This window comes from Pinus tabuliformis, chromosome 2_1, assembly GCF_031772625.1.
Source record: "Pinus tabuliformis cultivar Carrire ecotype Pingquan chromosome 2_1, CPIR1, whole genome shotgun sequence".
Lineage (NCBI taxonomy): Eukaryota > Viridiplantae > Streptophyta > Pinopsida > Pinales > Pinaceae > Pinus > Pinus tabuliformis.
The window spans coordinates 924,175,623-924,194,178 of NC_142299.1; positions in this window are offsets into that span (position 1 = coordinate 924,175,623).

Consider the following 18,556-nt stretch of genomic DNA (forward strand, 5'->3'; position numbering starts at 1 on the left):
TTATTGCATGGGAACCATTTTCTCCTCACTCTTTAGAGTAATGTGTTTTCCGCACGAAGGAAGAGTGGTCAAGCTCATAGACCAGCTTTCATTCCCTGTTTCACACATAGCAAATATTCATATACTAACTCTGAATGGTCTTTTCACGCAAGGAATGTCTCATCAATCCCCAGTCCATCCTCCTGATGAGCGCGAGTGATTCAGAGGGCATGACTGAAACCCAAGGGGCATGCACCTTGGTATGCTTCAGCAAGAAAACTTCAGGTATAGGGTAGGTTTCCGTGAAGGATATATGACTAGTCTGACACGCCCGTCCGTTTAGGAAAATGGGATTAGGCTAGAACAAGATTCCCTCGTCAAAGTTATGTGAGTGGAGGCATCTGCGCCACTCACCTTTGTCTATTTCGGTAGACATTGCCGAAGAAGTGTTTTGTTTGTGGTACAAATAGAAAAATCTTTGGTAACCTGAAAAAGTTAGGGCTTTCCCGATAAAACAAATGTTTTGTCTGCAAATTGAGGGGTAACCTCGAAACTCTATTTCACTATACCTGGGGGAATGTAAACCTTTTGGCATGCAAGCGAAGAGCGACCATTTATTTTTAAAATTTATAGTCCCTCTAACCCTTTAAACTCGTAGGATTGCTCATTTCCTAACTTGCATAAAGAAAGGATGCGGGGCAAAGCTTTGAAATAATGTCGTTTCTATATATGAGACATCCTTATTCTACGACTGGATTAATCGAGCAGTTTTAACGTGAACTTCAATATTGTTAAAAAATAAACATAAGCAATGAGCGAGTGTTTCCCCCAACATTTAAGTTCATTTTAAAATAAAAAATGAACCAATTTCTGGTAAACAACCATCGTGAATGTAGTACTTCAGCCTTTGAAGCCTTGGTCGTGTTCTCATCATCACCTCCACCCTATTATGGCCGATCATTCACCTCCACTTTATTTTTTACCCCTTTTGAGGAACAGCTGCGAAGAGTGATATTGTTAGCCATCCTTGTGACACTGGCATGATTAGAAAATTCCAAACCTTACCTGGAATCAGCTGCTACCTGAATCTATCACTCGTTCCTCAAAAACAAGTCTCCTTTAAGCTCTTTTCAACTGACGCGTAAAAAATGAAAAGATTTCCGAGCCATTGGCCTCTCCAGCTTGTTAAAGTGACTGGAAGTGCTATCCCTCCTTTAGATTTTAATATTTTTGGACCTAAGGGATTATTACACAAAAAGATCAAGCGCTTGTTTTGTTCGGATCATTAAAATTACCGAAAATTCATCCCTTTTGTATTATTTTATACTTTTTCGGACTTAAGGGATTAGATGACGAAAAAGGATTTTTGGAGTTTCCTTTACGTCCCTTTTCAGACTCTCTAAAATTGAAAAGGACCGAGTTATCTTTGTCGTTAAACTCGTTAAAACCTAATAGCGACAAACTTGTCCATAACAGACAAGAACGAGTTTCACTATCGCTAGGCTTGTTAAAACATAGCAATGGGTATGCCTGAAGGGAAAATTATAGAACAAGCATATGTTATCCTCCTCAAGCTTGACAGAAATAAAGAGGTACTGGTCAGCAATTACTGGGGAAAAATTGGGAAGAAAACTTGAAGAAACTTTGTTGGTGGCAAGTCGCTCTTGAACATGACACTTTCACTCCGCATTCGAGTCGGGTTGGGTTGTTCCATTCACTGGTCACATCACCATGGTTACATCACACCATCCACATTTGGGGTTAATGCTACCAATCCATCATTTCAGTGTCACCGATATGTTCAAGAGAAGCTGCTCAGAGAATTCACATGTGTCTCACCCACTATAATACATTTTCTCTCCATTCTTTCATGACTGCCACCCTGAACCGTATATCACCAGATCGTTTTCACCTCCATTAAAATCATTTGCTCTGTTCCATGTCATTGATGTGGGATTCACTAAGGCCCTCCTATCAGAGATCACTTCTTGTCGACATTAGCTCATTATCCAAGAAGTCGATCTAGGAACAACCCTTTCAGTACTTTGAAGCTTGCATGCCTCAATGGCAAGTTTCTCACTTCCGACGACAGGTTTACATCAATGGCCTTCAACCGAAAGATTTTGCGTGGTGTTCGGCGCCAAGTCCCTTATTCACACCACGTGAATTGTACTACAGTACCTTGAGGATCATTATCATTATCGGTGATTCCTCTTGCGCCAATTAACAACTTACATCATTAGCTGGTAATCAGGCGATGTCCTTCCATGTTCGACTCCAAAAAATCTCTCACATGGATCGACTTGTACTTTGAGTGAAGATCGAACGAGATAGAAGACCCTGGATCTAGTTTCATCCATCCGGGCTGCGATATATATTCAGGAAAATAAAGACATCAAATGTACATCATTGCTGCATAGATAATCATCCAATATAAGGGATGATGGCTCTACCAGAATCATCAGTCTACACTCAGATGATTTTCTGTCCTATGTACATGAAAATGAATTTATAAAGTTGAGCATGGGAATGCCCGCCTCAGCTAGATCATGAAAATAATATGAAGATAATGTATTGTATTGTATCTTATTACAGGTCGCCTTCCAGCTCGAAAAAAACTTCGGATCCTCATGATAAAGCATTTCACCCGACATCAAAAGATTAACGACCTCATGCTTTAGGGGGAAACTATTATAGAAATTTTTGGGCACTGCAACCCCAAGCATGCATGTACATAAACCAAGGGCTCCTATGTCCCTAAAGGTGTTGTTCCAACCCCTAAAAGAACAAGGTCAACTGATTACAACATCTCCTAGAAGTTGTCCATGAAAAACTACTTAGAACTGGTCAAAACTGGACCATTTCACCTGCTCCATAGGCAAATTGCGTTGCATCCCACCTGAATACACACAGTAGGTGCGATGCATGTCAAAAAACCCTTCTATTGGGTGTGATGGGCGAGAAGGGACAAATGGCAGGGTCAATCCGCAAGGTGGAGGAGCATGGAATCTTCCAGAAACCTCTCCTGTGACACTTGCCTCTCTGAGTTCGACTGTGGATGAGTAAGAGATCATCAATCTTCAAGTGGAATCAAGAACTATCAGAGAGAAAACACTAATCAAATCTCAAAAGCTGACTCACCTCCCTTGCAGACATCTATATATGCATCCCTCATCCCAGAGATCCAGGAGGCTGGAATTTTGTATCTTGTAAGGAAGTGTTGTTGGTTTCTTGGTGCAATATCATAGTGTTGGGTGAGCTAAGCTTTTCATGAGGTGAAGAAGGGCTTTCTTGCTAAGAGGATGATGCTGGGTCAGAACAATTGGTTGTAATCCTCTTTGCTCTTTCTTAATTATCAATAAAGATATTCAAGTTTTCCTCCACATTCTTGTATGATTGATGATTTATGCATTTGTGTGGTCAATGTACATCTGATCCTATATTTTTTATGCTAATAGATCTATGTTCTTGGATAGTGTTATGCTGCTTTGATTCTACAAGTACTCTTTGAAGCTGGGTAGACAAGGAAGCGAGTGGAAAAGACCTACCGGAAGAGAGAGGAATCGAGCAACGAACCAAGCGCAAGACAGAGGTTGGTCTCCTTATTCTTCTCTTATCTATTTCTCATAAAGGAAAACAAAAGTAGTTTTTAATGCGTTTGTTTCTAAGGTAGCTACCACCCTTAGTGGGACTAGCAGCTCTGTATAGACACTAGTTTTCCTGATAACAATATGAGTCTTTCAACTTCTCGAAAGCACTAAATTAATTTATAAATGGTACAATGTGGTGAATCACCTCTTCATTTACTGACACAAAAATCAATGCATAGGGATTGTTATTCTTCTTCTCCAATATGGCGAGCTCTATTTTAGATGTTGGATTTTAAGGTGGATTTCTACAAAACTCTACAAAACTTGTAATATGGCCCTTTAGTAGTCAAAATATTGCAATATAATCATTGATGAAAAAATTTAGCATATCTCTACAAACAGTAGAGACCCATGATATAAATTTATCTACAATGGTCTTGAAAATAACTCAAAGCCAATGTTGGATCTCAATCTCAAGTTATATATATATATATCTATATATATATATATATATATATATATATATATATATATATATATATATATATATATATATATATATATATATATAACAACGGTATTTGGTTTCATGTTAGACTAACACCAATTTATCTATTAAATAAACAATGGTACTTTTATAAAAACTCACTGTATTTCATAAACATCATGTATCAATCACCACAGAGACCAAATGCATATCATCATATCTGAACCAAGGCTAACACATACATAGAGTACAAACAACATATAATATAAACCAAGGAACATACCATAGTTTTAATTAGAGATAAAACTTTCACCGTAATCCATGACATATATGATTCAACGCATAATAGTTAACAATATTAGCTCTTTGACACCACAACAACACTACCAGATTCATGTCGAGTTCACCTACACTCTTCTTTGTGCAATATCATTGGCATATATTCACTCTATCATAATCCTCTATGAATAGCTTCAGAGGAATCACTTCTTCTATCTTGCATGGCCATTAAACCAAGTAAGGGTTGAAAGAGATGGTAGTGAGTAAGAGTCTCCTAAAAAATAGTTACTTTCATCAGAGATTTATGTAGATTCGAACCTCATCTTCATCCATCAAAAAAAGAATGAACATATATGGTTACCCATCTTAACAATATTTGACAACCCACATTGCTTCAAGATGCTAGTAAGGGAATATGAGTACTGAGTCAAGATGCTAACGAAGAAATGTTAGATTTCTCACGCTAGCCAAGATGTCAGATATGACAAGTTGATGAACCATGAAAAGGGAATGCAGATAGGAGTTACAAAGGTAGAAGAATACCTAAACTTGATACTTGTGCTCTAATACCATGTTAGGCTAGGTATTGGTAACTCCCTAAAGTGTTGAATTTCTATTAGGAAGAGTCATAAATATATACATTGGAGAGGGATGTGTTGAATTGTGTAGGTTTGGAGGTACTCTATAAGATTGGATCTAGGTTTGTGAATAGTCTTCAATACACCTTAACTTGAGTAGATGTTGGCCTTCTTTTGGATGATGATTCCAATACTTCTTTGTAGACTTCTTTTATCTAGGGTTATGATTCTTCCTTTGAATTCAAGGTGATCTTCACTTGGATGCCTTCCTTGAGGTTTGATCCTTGAGTTTACATTGATAAGATTCCCTTCCTTGACTTAGTCACCTTAGCTCTGATACCATGTTCAGAAATTAAGGGCATAGATATTAAGTGATTCCTCTTTTATTATTAACTTCTTGCGAGTGATTTTTAGTTGTTTAGATTATGATCTTTTTTTAATTAGGTTATTATTGTTCTTCTTCATCAAACAACCACCAATTCATAGACTATAAAGAGACAAGAGACAAAAAATATAGGCTATCATCTAGGGAAAAAAGCTCTAACTCTTTGAGAAGAAAACCTGAAAAAATCTTCTTCTTATAGATAGTCTAATTGATGAATACGAAGAGCAAGAAAAAAACCTATTTGACATCTCCAAGACCAATACATCAAGATTCTTATCGTCCCCTCTTGAGTTGATAATAGTTAACTTCCTGCTCTTTCCTTTCAGATCTCAGCTTCCTTTCCTCTGCTTTAGTCCTGCAACTTCTCGGCCATAAATTAGAAACCCTAGCACGTTTATATGACCATCCTTTCTTCCTTGGTTTTTTCACTTGAGGTGGAGGATTCCTGTTGGGTGCAAGATCCCCCAAGGGAAGTTTTGGGGCTTAGAGCCTAGATTTTAACCAAAGATTGTAGTTCTGATGTAAAGACTCTGCATTTTGTGGGCATGGAGTGCATAGTTTGTAAAAGAGTCATAGGGTTATCACCGTTATTTTTGTTATTGTAATGCCAACTATTGAGATCTACCCATGGTCCACGGACCATGGGATTGTATAAATAGAGTGACGCTCTAGTTTTCAGGTCGTAGAGTAGGAGAAGGCTTTGCAGATAAGTGCGTAGAGGCCTAGTAGTCCGCAGCTAAGTGTGCGGACCCTTGCAACTAAGTGTGCAGGGCGAGTTGAGTTTGTAACAGTGTAAGTATTAATAAAGATAAGTTTCCTATAATTTATGTATATTTATTTCCTATTTGATGCATCTGTTATCCTGTGTATGAAACTCACTTCTAATTTTTATATGATGTGCGAAAGTGTATAATTGTATTAATTAAGTGAATGAAAGATAGAATATTTGTTTACATGAAGTTAACTAAGATCTGTTAAGAGGATAAGTGAGATACATGGTGTAGTTTGGGGAAATAGTAAAGTTCGCTGCCCTAGTAGTGTGAAAGCATCTCAGCCCTTGGTTAGGGTGTGTGAAAGATGATTATAACATATCCTAAAGGTATTGAAGGTTGGAACAAGTCTGCGAAATTACCTGCGCAAAGATATATCTAGTTGGACTAAATCGACATCTTAGACATCTCAAGGGTGTGGAAAATTGGTTCCAGCATCCCCCCATACTGCTTCGGATGAGACTTCAATATGCGCTATGTAGGCTGATGCCGAAAGAGCTAGTAGTGTAGGGATTTCTTTTGCTAAATAACTCTGAACCTAGGTCAGGCCCCCACAACCCAAAAAATGGTTCTATTGCCAGGACTGGAATCTGCATAGAGATGTCTGATGTCGCATCATTGGAATCCAACTAAGAAGGAAATTGAAGGGTAGTTGAGTAGAAGAATTCACGAGTTCACATCGTAGGAGAACAGGAACTTGCGACTATCAAAAGAAGAGTGGTTAGATTGCTACCTATACATGGAGATCCATGAAATCTTCTTCGCGTCGTTCCCTACTAAGCTATATGAATGGATTGTGAAGCTAGCATATAGCTAAGGAAGGTGGAAACTTAATGGTCCTATTGTGCGGACCCAAGAGCTAGTACAAAGGTTGGAGGCATCAGAGGATAAGATCACACACATCCTTGATCATTGGCTTGATCATATTATAGGAGGATTCATTACTGAGTTCACGGTTGACACCTCAGTTAGCTACACTAAGGTAGAGTGACGCTTTCTCAAAGGACCCTGAGGTAAGTACGTAACATCTTTAAATACTTGGATTAAAATGCTATTGTGTGAAAAGAGGGTTATGTAGTTACCTTGGTGTTCGAGGCTACGCAAAGCGAAAAAGTTTACAGCAACGAAGGAAACAAGGGACCAAAAACTAGCCCCTTGATTTCACCTCCACGAGGGGACGAGGAAGATCTCGCGAAGGTCTTACCACAAAGTGAAATCCATATGATAAGGCAAATAATTCCATGAATACCACCTCCATCCACACCCCCACCGGCTTCACCACCATCACCTCCATCTTCACCCGTACCAATTCCACCACCAACGCGATTCAATCTGGCAAGCACAATGAAGTTGCATGTGCTCAAAGGTTTGGGAAATGAGGATCCGAACGAATTCTAGTTCATGGTAAGTGTTGTATGCGAAGCACAAGGAGTTACAGATGACAATATAAAGAAAGTGACACTAGTTAGCACCTTGTAGGACTACGTGCTAACTTGGTATATTAAGCACTTTAATGATAATCCAAATGTGGGAATCATGGATATCCAAGTAGCGTTAAATAGAGAATTTAGCAGGCCGAACTCTGAAGCACAGTCGATCATTGGATTCCAAGAGAGCACGATGCTACCAGGTGAAACTCCTTGGGAGCTGGATCAGAGGCTAAAATGTACAATTCGCGAAGCTAATATGAATCTAATGAATGGACAACATTGCAAGTGGTTTGTAGCTTCGCTAATGCCACATTTAAGGAGTGCGCTATCGCAGTAGAAGATAACAACTCAGGCGGAGGCCTTAGAGATTGTTATGGGGCTACATGGACCCCGATGCAGGATATTAACTTATGATTTCAATAGATTTATGCGGAGCTGAAGAATTTATACCTTGAGATGTAGAGTCTAAAGCAGGATAGGAGAGCTTGACTAGAAGTGTATGAAGAGGTATGGTGCATAAAATGTAAGGGTCAAGGTCATGAAAAGGAATACTACCTAGTTGTCACAAATTACCTCCTAGGAGGAGAACTGATCCCCTTAAGACCGGAAGCATAAGCAGGACCTAGAGCAGCACTTGCTCTGTGGTGCATGATTTGTGAAATAGCAGGAAAGAATGCCATGGAAAATTGTCACTTGTTATTGAAGTATATGCAAAATTCGCAACAGTTTTTCTACAAATTTTGTAGGTAAGTGGGACATGATGAGTGCACTTATAGAAGCTATGAGTTCATGATGGATAATAATCCCACCTACAGAGTTCAGGCTGAAACGCGGCTCCTTGACCGAAATGTAGGAATGGCACAAGCAGGATTTCAGGGGCGCGAATGAGGCCAAGGCCAAGGAGGACCTGGAAGAGGTCAAGGACAGTTGATATGCTACAATTGCGGGGGGGGCAGTACATTATGCTCATGATTGCATGAATCCAATGCACCCATCGTGTTCGTATTGTACTTTGTTTGATCATGAGATAGAAGATTGTCCTACACTGATAGCTAGGATATGCAAAAAAGGAGTGCTACTGCCTCCCTAACTCATAACCTGCAGATGATGAGGTTTGAGGAGTGTGAGGAACATCCAAATGTGAACATTATGCTCTGAAGTGGAATCACGATGGGAGATGACAAAGGAAAACAACCAGAAGATAGTACTTGGGTTCACAAAGCTCTGGTGAAAGAAGCAGAGTTTGATTTGGAGTGCACTCAGAAAACCTTCATGGAAGCTAAGAAGAGCTTCGCTGATGCCTCCACTTCAAGAAGCAAAGATAAACCAGAGTCGGAGATCGACCCATCTATGCTCACAATGTTCCTGGAAACATGTATGAAGCTACTACATGATAATATGGTGGTGAAAGGTTTACAAGGACTCATTAACAGATGTTTTGGGACCATGCTAGGAGAACCGCGCGTAGTCAGGAAGATAGGAAAACATAAGAAAAGAACAGGAAGAGAGATGAGACTAACCATGCAGATCGGAGAATATGAGATGGATCAAGTCACAGTAGATTTAGGATCAGATGCGAATGCTTTGTCGAAATAGACAGGGGAGCGAATGGGGAAACCTGCACAATAGTTGTCTCCAATTCAGCTAAGGATGGTGAACCAATAGAAAATAATACCCATGGTGCAATAGCAGGGAATAACTGTGGATATTGAGGGAGCGAGTGCACTGGCAAACTTTGAAGTGATAGAGATTGTTGATGACATCAATCCTTACCCCGTGCTCTTAGGAATTGATTGGGCCACTGACATGAGTGGGGTGATCAATCTAAAAAATCGAAAAATGGTTTTTGAAAAGAAGTCACTACACGTAATTGTACCCCTGGACCCTACTGAAGGATCGCTCTATACGGAGCTGGTGCGTGACGATGAAAGTGATGATTATTTGGACTACATCTATAAGATAATAACACAAAACTAGGACTGGGTGAATCCCACTGCAGATGGGAGGATTGCATGGGAGCACAAAATCTCCTGTACTTTGAATTCGGATGAGGAAAAAGAGCGATGGAAAAATTGGTTACATGAGGTAACTACACTGAATTGTGATATTATGACAAGGTTGTTGCACTACGTATCTATAGAAGTAAGAGAATTTCCTACTTATGATGGTCTAAGTGAGGTAGGTACCTTCTTGAATAAATTTGAAAGGGAGGTGCCAGAAAAGCAAAGCTTCCAGACCTTGGACTGGGTACTCCATGCTATGCCCACGAGATGGTGGTGTATGCATAAAGGGAGCTTTGATGACTGGCGACTGTAGGGGAATTATGCCCACATGGATAGGGAAGCCTAGGGTGTGTCTAACAGATAAGTATAATGGGCAGGATGATTTGCATGCGCATCTGGCCAAGTGGATGCAAGCCTATGGAGAAAAGCCACAACCTGAGTGGGTGCACCTGTTCTATCATTCCCTAGATGTTATACCAATGAACTGGTATATAGAAACAGAACTATGCCATGGGACAGGTAAATGGGATGTTTTGTTCGAAGGGTTCGCGATGACCTTCAGTTTTGATGATGGGTGGGACAGTATTGATGAAGCACTACAAGCAGTAAAAGCAGCCATATTTAGGATAACATGGGAGCGGGTAGAATTGATTCAACCTAAATGGGCTACTCAGCTGAGTTGTGCGACGGAATGTTATAATGTAACTTCTAAAGAAGAAGATGAGGATCCACGGAAAATTAACTTTCGAGAGACAGAATGCCACCACGAGGTTCAGGGACTACAGATTGAGAACCCTAACATAACCATGCTGGTGAAGACTAAGTAGGTGAATATTAGTACGGAGGCATAACCTAAATTCGCAAAGTATTGAGTCTCAAAATTACTCTCTCCCTAGCAACTCTTCTCATTTCTTTTCTTTGTTTTTCCATGAGAAATATGCATTCTCATGACCAAGGGTTAGTATATACTGTCTCAAGGATGACATTTAGTGATTTACATATTATGTTTTTATGTTTTGTTGTTTGAATAAATTTTTGTATATTAGCTATGGAACACAACCTATTTTGTAGCTAATAGGTTGTTCCACATCTACCTTCATGCTTTAACAGGTTCTAGGTGTCAGAAGGAGAAGCTAACTACATGGGCAACTTGGAAATCATCGTGACATGGACCTTCTCCTATTCAGCTAGCCCAGGTCGACAAGGAAGTTGGTATAGGACTACAATCAATGGAGAAGTCAAAAGTAGAGACCGATGGTAACAGGGATCTGTTTCGTGGTTAACTAAGACGTTTCACAGTAATGGGAAGCATTATCCGAAGAAACTACCTGAACCTATGGACTCCAATAGCCATCTGTGCAACCAAATCCAACAGCCACCATCTGGGATTTATGTCTCCAATAGCAGAGGAAGAAATTATACATACCTATCTTCTACGTGTTTTGGCTGTAGCATATTTTTCTCCAAAAACAGTTGTATGATTTTCTTATAAATACCTGTGTAAAGAACCGAGGAAGTTAGTAGTGATAGTGATATTTTTATTGTGAAATCAAATTCTGAACTCTGTAATTTCTGGGAATTTTGTGTCCCTGTTGTTAATATGAAGACCACATGTTTTATGAGAATCTGAGGGATTTTCATTGGATTTGATTGAGCAAGTGTAGCCTAATCAGTTGCAGAGGGCCCTTGCACTGAAAAGGTTTCATTTCATGTTATTTTTCTTCTTCTTGTTAACTGTATATTCATCATTTTCTTTCACAGTGTTTATAATCATTTTCTTGCTAACAATGCATGTAATGCAGTTTCCATCATTTTCTTGTTAACAATGTTCATAATTTAAAGTAGCTTCCATTTGCTTGATCTCTTTCTAGTTTTTATCAGTAGTTAGAAGATGAAGTTTAGTAATATAATCTAGTTTACTTCATTCACTGTTTTACTAGTCTTTAAATTCTCAGTTAGACTGATCAGTGCCATTTACTGTCTTCTATTTTTAGTTTACTAACTCATGGTGTTAATGAATGTCTCTAAAAACCCTTCAAGTTGATAATTCATCCTAAACTAAGTGGTTGAGCATTTCATTTATGCAATGAGTCTTTGCTGCATCTTTGTATTTTCTTTCTGTTAGATTAATGAAGTACATAATTCCTCAAATGTCATCCCAAGGAGTCTTTCTCCCAAAATTGAGAGGCAGAGTAACTAAGTATTTCATTTAGTTTTATTTATGTAATTAGTTAGGCATCAGTTACAAATTTCACTTTCAGTTCTTAAATCATGATTTGGAAATAATGGTAAAACAGGAATAGAAACTCTATTTTCAGTTCTTGCTTAAGATTTGGTTCCAATTCTGTCTCAACTCTATTTTCATTTCTTCCTTAAAATCTCTATTTTCATTTTTAGATTTTAAGTAGTCCTTACAAAATTTAGACTCAAGTTTACCACAATTGCATTGTAAATCATTAGGTATTAAAGACAAAAAACCCCCCAAAACAACAAAAAACACAAAAACAATGAAGTGAGAAAGGTTATCTAGTGCAAACTGTGCACTACACTTCATTAGTTTATGATACCCGGATTGATAATTTATGTAGAGAAATTTAGGACACTAAATTGACTAAACATTTCGGTGTTGTTACCAGGTAAGTGTAGCTTGGTAGCCTTATCTCCTACATTTAAGAAAAAAAATGACATGCATAGAGAAAGAGACTCTAGGGATAGATTTATAGCTAGGGGTAGAAGTTCAATTCCTATAACACCACTTACTCCACCACGAACAAGAAAAGACACATCTCCATCCCAGACTCACACTCCCAGCCATAGGACTCCTGGAATTCCAGGGGCAGAAATCTAATCAAAAGAATATCCTAATTCATCTACCAAGTCAATCCTAGGGGAGAAAAATTTTGAATCTCCAACAACAGGAATAGCTTTCTTCACCTCCATAGGGGAACTCATTGTAATTGAGGAATTAGGAATGCCTGGTGAGGAAAAAGAAGTAGAACCTCTCTCCCATATTCCATTAATAGAAGAACCAAAGGAGGAGGAAGTAACCTTGAAGGTTGAGCCCTACACTGACTCTTAAGAAACTATAATGGCAGAAGAAGAACAAGATGGAGAATTCTCATTGTTTAGAGGAGGGGGTAGAGGAAGAGGTAGAGGAAATAATGGAGGAGGTAGAGAAAACAATGGAGAAGGTAGAGGAAATAATGGAGGGGGCAGAGGAAATAGGCAAAATAGATAATTCTTTTGGATTCCCTATAGTGGATGAGGAAACAGATGCCACAATGAAAAATATTTCACCTTCTGTCTTCCCAAACTTCTATGGGTTGAAAAGTGAGGATCCTGAAACATTTTTTTTTGAGTTTGAAGTCTTGTGCGGAACTTATGACTACCTTTAAGACTCTCAAAAACTTAAATTGTTTCCTTCAACACTGAAGGGAGCTGCTTTGAAATGGTTCATGGGGTTAGTCACTCAGTCCATTAGAACATGTAATGACATGAAAAATACATTTTTGGATAGGTACTTATATTATTGCATGCCTACCAATCACAAAGATGAAGTACTCAAAATGATGCAAAGAAAGGATGAAAACTTAGAAGATTTTATTGAGAGATTCAACTATAATTTGAAAAGAGCAAAGATGAAAAATTTAGATGAATAAACCTTGAAGGCTCTTTTATTAAAAGCCATGAGAGATGAGTGGATAGATATCCTTAACATGATGGAGAAGGGAGATGTCTCTCAACTCCCATTAAATTATATACAAGAATTGTGTGTTCATCTCTCAAGGAGGAAATCTAAAACAAGGAAAGGGCCAAGAGATCCTTCTCTTGTTACAGTAAATAAATATACAATGGGATCTATAAGTAGGGAAGAAATTGGTAATGTGCTTGACGAATTTAAAATTGACATTCTAGGGAGCCTTAGTGAGCAATTAGACACCCTTAAAATAGAAAACAAGCAAAAAACTGAGGTTGATGCTTTAGCAATTTTTTGTCCAAAATGTAGAAAAAGCATGCTCTAAGGGAAAGCCCTTTAGATGTGAAAATAGTAAAAACTTGTATGATTTGCTCAGAAAATCATGATACCAAGGGTTGTCCTTCAATCCCATGTCTTAATGTTGTCTTTCAAGAGGAAACAATTTCAAATTCTGTATAACCTCTTTGTTTTGTTGCTAGAAGACCTTGGCAGGGGCCACAAAATCAGTGATTTAACAATCGAATGTATCTTTAGCCCCCAACAAACTGGAATTCTTTGCAGCAACCTTGGCCTCAACCTCAATCTCAATCGTGGGCACAAGGAGTACAAAATTCTTATTGGAGATTTTGTCAATATTATCAATATCCTCCACCATATCAAAATTATCCTCCCCCACACTTTTAGCAACAAAATTAGTAGCCACAACTTCAAAATCAGAATCCTCAACTTTCATTGCCATTTCCATAGCAATTTTCATAAAAAAAACCAAAATCGTCAAGTCTTACTGCCATTTCAGCAAAAACCAAATCAGCTACCTACCCAAAAATTGCCAAACCTCAACAATAAAAACCCTCAGAATGCCTACATTGTTAGAAAATTATATATTACGGAGCAATGGAACGCATAAAATATTGTAGAAATATAAACACAGAAAATGCATAAAACAAGAGAGACACAGATATACGTGGTTCACCCAGTTTGGGCTACGTCCACCCCGAACAACCAGTCCTTCCTTTCTATTATCCAACAAAATGAAGAGACACAACCTACAGCAGATCCGCTGTAATATCCTCTGTTTTCTCTCACAATCTCACCTCTCTGTTTCTCGCTCACAGAATACACATCTATATCTCAGCCTCAAATACAATGCCCTCATACAAAGAGAGGGGTTACCTTCTAGGGCAAAAAAACCTAAACTAAACATAATTTCTACCATTAGATCATCCGCCTAATGAACAACCCAGATTGACTAGAAATTACTATACTTTTACAAGGCAATTTTACAACTGTTTTTAGCTTCAGGGGCGCTGCCCCCAAGCCCCTGCCAGGGGACCGCTGGCCCCCGGACCCCCGTGGGGGGGACAATTCCCCCCCGCACACCCCCCCGCGTCTACGGGTGTACAAACTTCCTGGGATATACATCTGGCTGAAACAAAGACCTCTAAACAATCATGCTCCACACACAACAATCTCCCACTTGGAGAATGATTGTAGCAACTCCATCGTTGCTTCATTTGCTAGACAATGAATCCTCTTTGGACCTCGTTGTTTCTCATCTTCATCATCATCCTTGAAGACCAATTGAAACTAAGCATATTCTCAGTTTCTCCCTGGTTACAACTTTTGTTAGCATATCTGCAGGATTCTGGCTAGTGTGTATCTTTTCGAGCTTTAACTCTCCATCTTCCAACACTGATCCTATGAAATGGTACTTGAATTGTATGTGTTTAGTCCTAGAATGAAATGGTAAGTTCTTTGCAAGATGAATGGCACTTTGGCTATCACTGTATAACGTTCCCATATCATGCTCCTTACCCAATTCACCCATAAACCTTTGTAACCAAATCATTTCTTTACTAGCCTCTGTAGCAGCAACATACTCTGCTTCTATTGTTGAAAGTGAAACAAAACTTTGGATTTTTGAAACCCAATTGACAGTTGTTCCACCAACAGTAAATACATATGCTGTAGTGCTCCTCCTATTATCTTTGTCACCTTCCATATCTGCATCAACATATCCCTGTAGAGATATGTTTGCACCACCAAAGCATAATGCTTGATTTGTGGTACCTTTCAAATATCTGAGAATCCATTTCACTGCCACCCAATGTTCCTTTCCTAGATTGTTCATGTACTTGCTTACAACTCCCAATGCATGTGCAATATTAGGCCTTGTGCAGACCATTGCATACATTAAGCTTCCAACTGCTAATGCATATGGAACTTTAGACATATAATCCATGTCTTCTTCGGTCTTTGGGCACATTTCCTTACTAAGTTTGAAATGGCTAGCAAAAGGTGTACTAACTAGTTTTGCATTGTGCATATTAAATCTTTTCAACACCTTTTGTATGTACTCATTCTGAGACAATGTTAATTTGCGATTTTTCCTGTCTCTAGTGATTCTCATACCAAGGATTTGTTTTCCAGCTCCCAAATCCTTCATTGCAAATGAATTTGCCAATTTTCTTTTGAGAACATTTATTTCCTGCATGTTAGTCCCTGCAACAAGCATGTCATCTACATACAATAAGAATATAATATAGCTACCATCATTTTGCTTTTTCAGATAAACACAATGATCAGAGTGGCATCTAGTATAACCTTGTTTAGACATAAACTTGTAAAATTTTAGATACCACTTTCTTGGAGCCTGTTTTAAGCCATACAAGCTCTTCTTCAACCTGCGCACTAGTTTCTCCTTCCCTTTCACCTCATTCCTTATGGTTGCTGCATATATATCTCTTCCTCCAAATCCCCATGGAGAAAGGCTGTCTTTACATCTAACTGCACAAGATGAAAATCTTCAACTGCTACTAGACTTAAAATAGTTATGATTGAAGTCATTTTAACAACAGGGGAAAATATTTCATCAAAATCAATACCTTTCGTCTGTGCAAACCCCTTCACCACATGTCTAGCTTTGTACTCTGTTTTCCTCCATCTTCTTCTATCAGCCTGTAAACCCATTTATTCTTCAATGTAGTTTTTTCTGCAGGCAACCTAACTAAGTCCCAAGTCTAGTTATGCATTAAGGAGTCCATCTCTTCTTCCATGGCTACCTCCCTCTTCTTCCTGCTTTCAACCTGCATTGCTTCTTCATAACATTCGAGTTCACCAGAATCAGTCAACAATAAATAATATAATCAAGGAGAGTATCGTTTAGGGGGTCTACTTATCCTGGTAGATCTTCTAACACCACTTTCAGGTGTTTGGGGTGCCTGTTGCTGTTGTGGTGGTCACTGTTGTTGATTATTATTAATTTTAGGCACCTTTACTTTTTCAGTGATTTCATCAAGAACTGCGTATTCCTTGTTTTCCTTTTCCTGTTTTTTTCCTGCAACTGATTTTTATACAAGACCTTTTCATTGAATATTACATCTCTGCTCCTAACGATTTTGTGATTTTCATAATCATATAAGCGATAACCAAAATCATTAACACCATATCCAATAAAGGTACATTTCTTTGACTTTGCCTCAAGCTTTGTTCTATTTTCTTTATCAATATGGACAACGGCCTCACAACCAAAAGGCTTTTAAAAAGAGTAGTTTACCTTTTTTCCTGTCCATGCTTCCTCTGGAACACCACCATCCAAGGAACTTGAAGGCCCTCTATTTATTAGATAAACAACATCATTTAGAGCATCTGCCCAAAACTGTAAAGGGAATCTTGCATGCAATCTCATGCACCTTGCACGCTCCATGATTGTTTTGTTCATCCTTTCTGACACACCATTTTCTTGTGGTGTTCTTGGAGCTGTCTTCTCTCTACGAATTTCATGCTCTGAACAGTACCTATCAAACTCTTTGCTACAATATTCACCTTCATTTTTTGATCTAAGACACTTCAATTTCTTTCCTGTCTCAATCTTAACCAAAGCTTTCCATTTCTTGAAAGTATCAAATACATTAGATTTATTCTTAATACAATAAATCCAAGTTTTTCTAGTTGCATCATCATGAAAAGTAGCATAATAATGAGAGCCACTGAGAGATGATACCTGAGCAGGTCCCCATACATTTGTATGTACAAGCTCTAATTTTTCGCTCTTCTTTTCTTTTCAAACTCTGAGAAATCTGACTCTCTTCTGTTTTCCATAAATGCAATTGTCACAGAAGTCCAAATCAACATTCTTCAAACCTAGCAACAAATTCCTTGAGTGAAGAATCTTCATCCCCTTTTCACTCATGTGTCCGAGCCTATGATGCCATAATGTTGCATCTGCTCCTTTGGAAGTTAAAGCATTAACAGAGTTAGAAATAGCATTGCATAAATACAATGTACCAACCATTTTACCTTTTGCTATTACCAGGGCTCCTTTTGTGACCTTCCAAGCTTTATCTGTGAAATTTGTCACACAAACTTCATCGCCTAACTGCCTTGTTGAAATCAGATTTTTCCTTAGATATGGAACATGCCTTACCTCCTTTAGTAGCCATTGGTTTCCATTCTGCTGTTTTACAAGAACCTTACCCATTCCGACAATTTTACAGGGTTTATCATCACCCAAACTAACTTGTCCAAAATCTCCTTGAACATAGTCATGAAAGTATTTCTTATCAAGTGTGGCATGGAATGAGGCTCGTGAATCTACCACCCAGGAATCAGTGATATTTTTGAAAGAAAGAATCAAAGCATCTTGTAACACCTCACCTGTCACATTTGCTTCATGATTGATTTCTTGTTGTGCATCTCCTTCCTTTCCCTTATGAGATCTACAGTCTTTCTTTAGGTGTCCTTCCTTTCCGCATTTCCAGCACATTATCCCCGATTTGGACATGGATCTGCCTTCCCTTGATTTACTGTGATATCCTGAGCTCTTTCCTCTTTCAATTTTTCTTCCCCTAGACTCTGCACTCAAACCATTACCCGATGTCTCACTGGAGCTTTTCCGTCGCATCTCCTTGCTAAGGATAGCACTGACAACATCATCAGACTTTAAAGTACTAGATCCAAAGACAGAGTTACTAATGGCCATTACTAAACCATTCCAACTTTCTGGTAATGAGCACAAGAATAACAGAGCTCTAACTTCATCTTCAAAGTTTACCCCTGCAGAACTTAACTGACTTGTAACTTTACTAAAATCATTTAAATGATTTGCAACAGATCCACCTTCCGACATCTTCATATAAATAACCATTTCATAAGAAATACCTTGTTTGAGGTCGAGGTTTTTTCATATAGTTTCGACAATGCCTAAATCAAACCCTCCATCGTTGTTTCCTTCAAAATGTTGAAGGCGACTGCTACAACGAGGCACAACCGTATTGTTTCGAGTGCCTTTCTATTGAGAAGGTTCCATTCTTTATCTGTCATAGCTGTCAGCTTCTTTATTTTTCCACTCAATGGTAG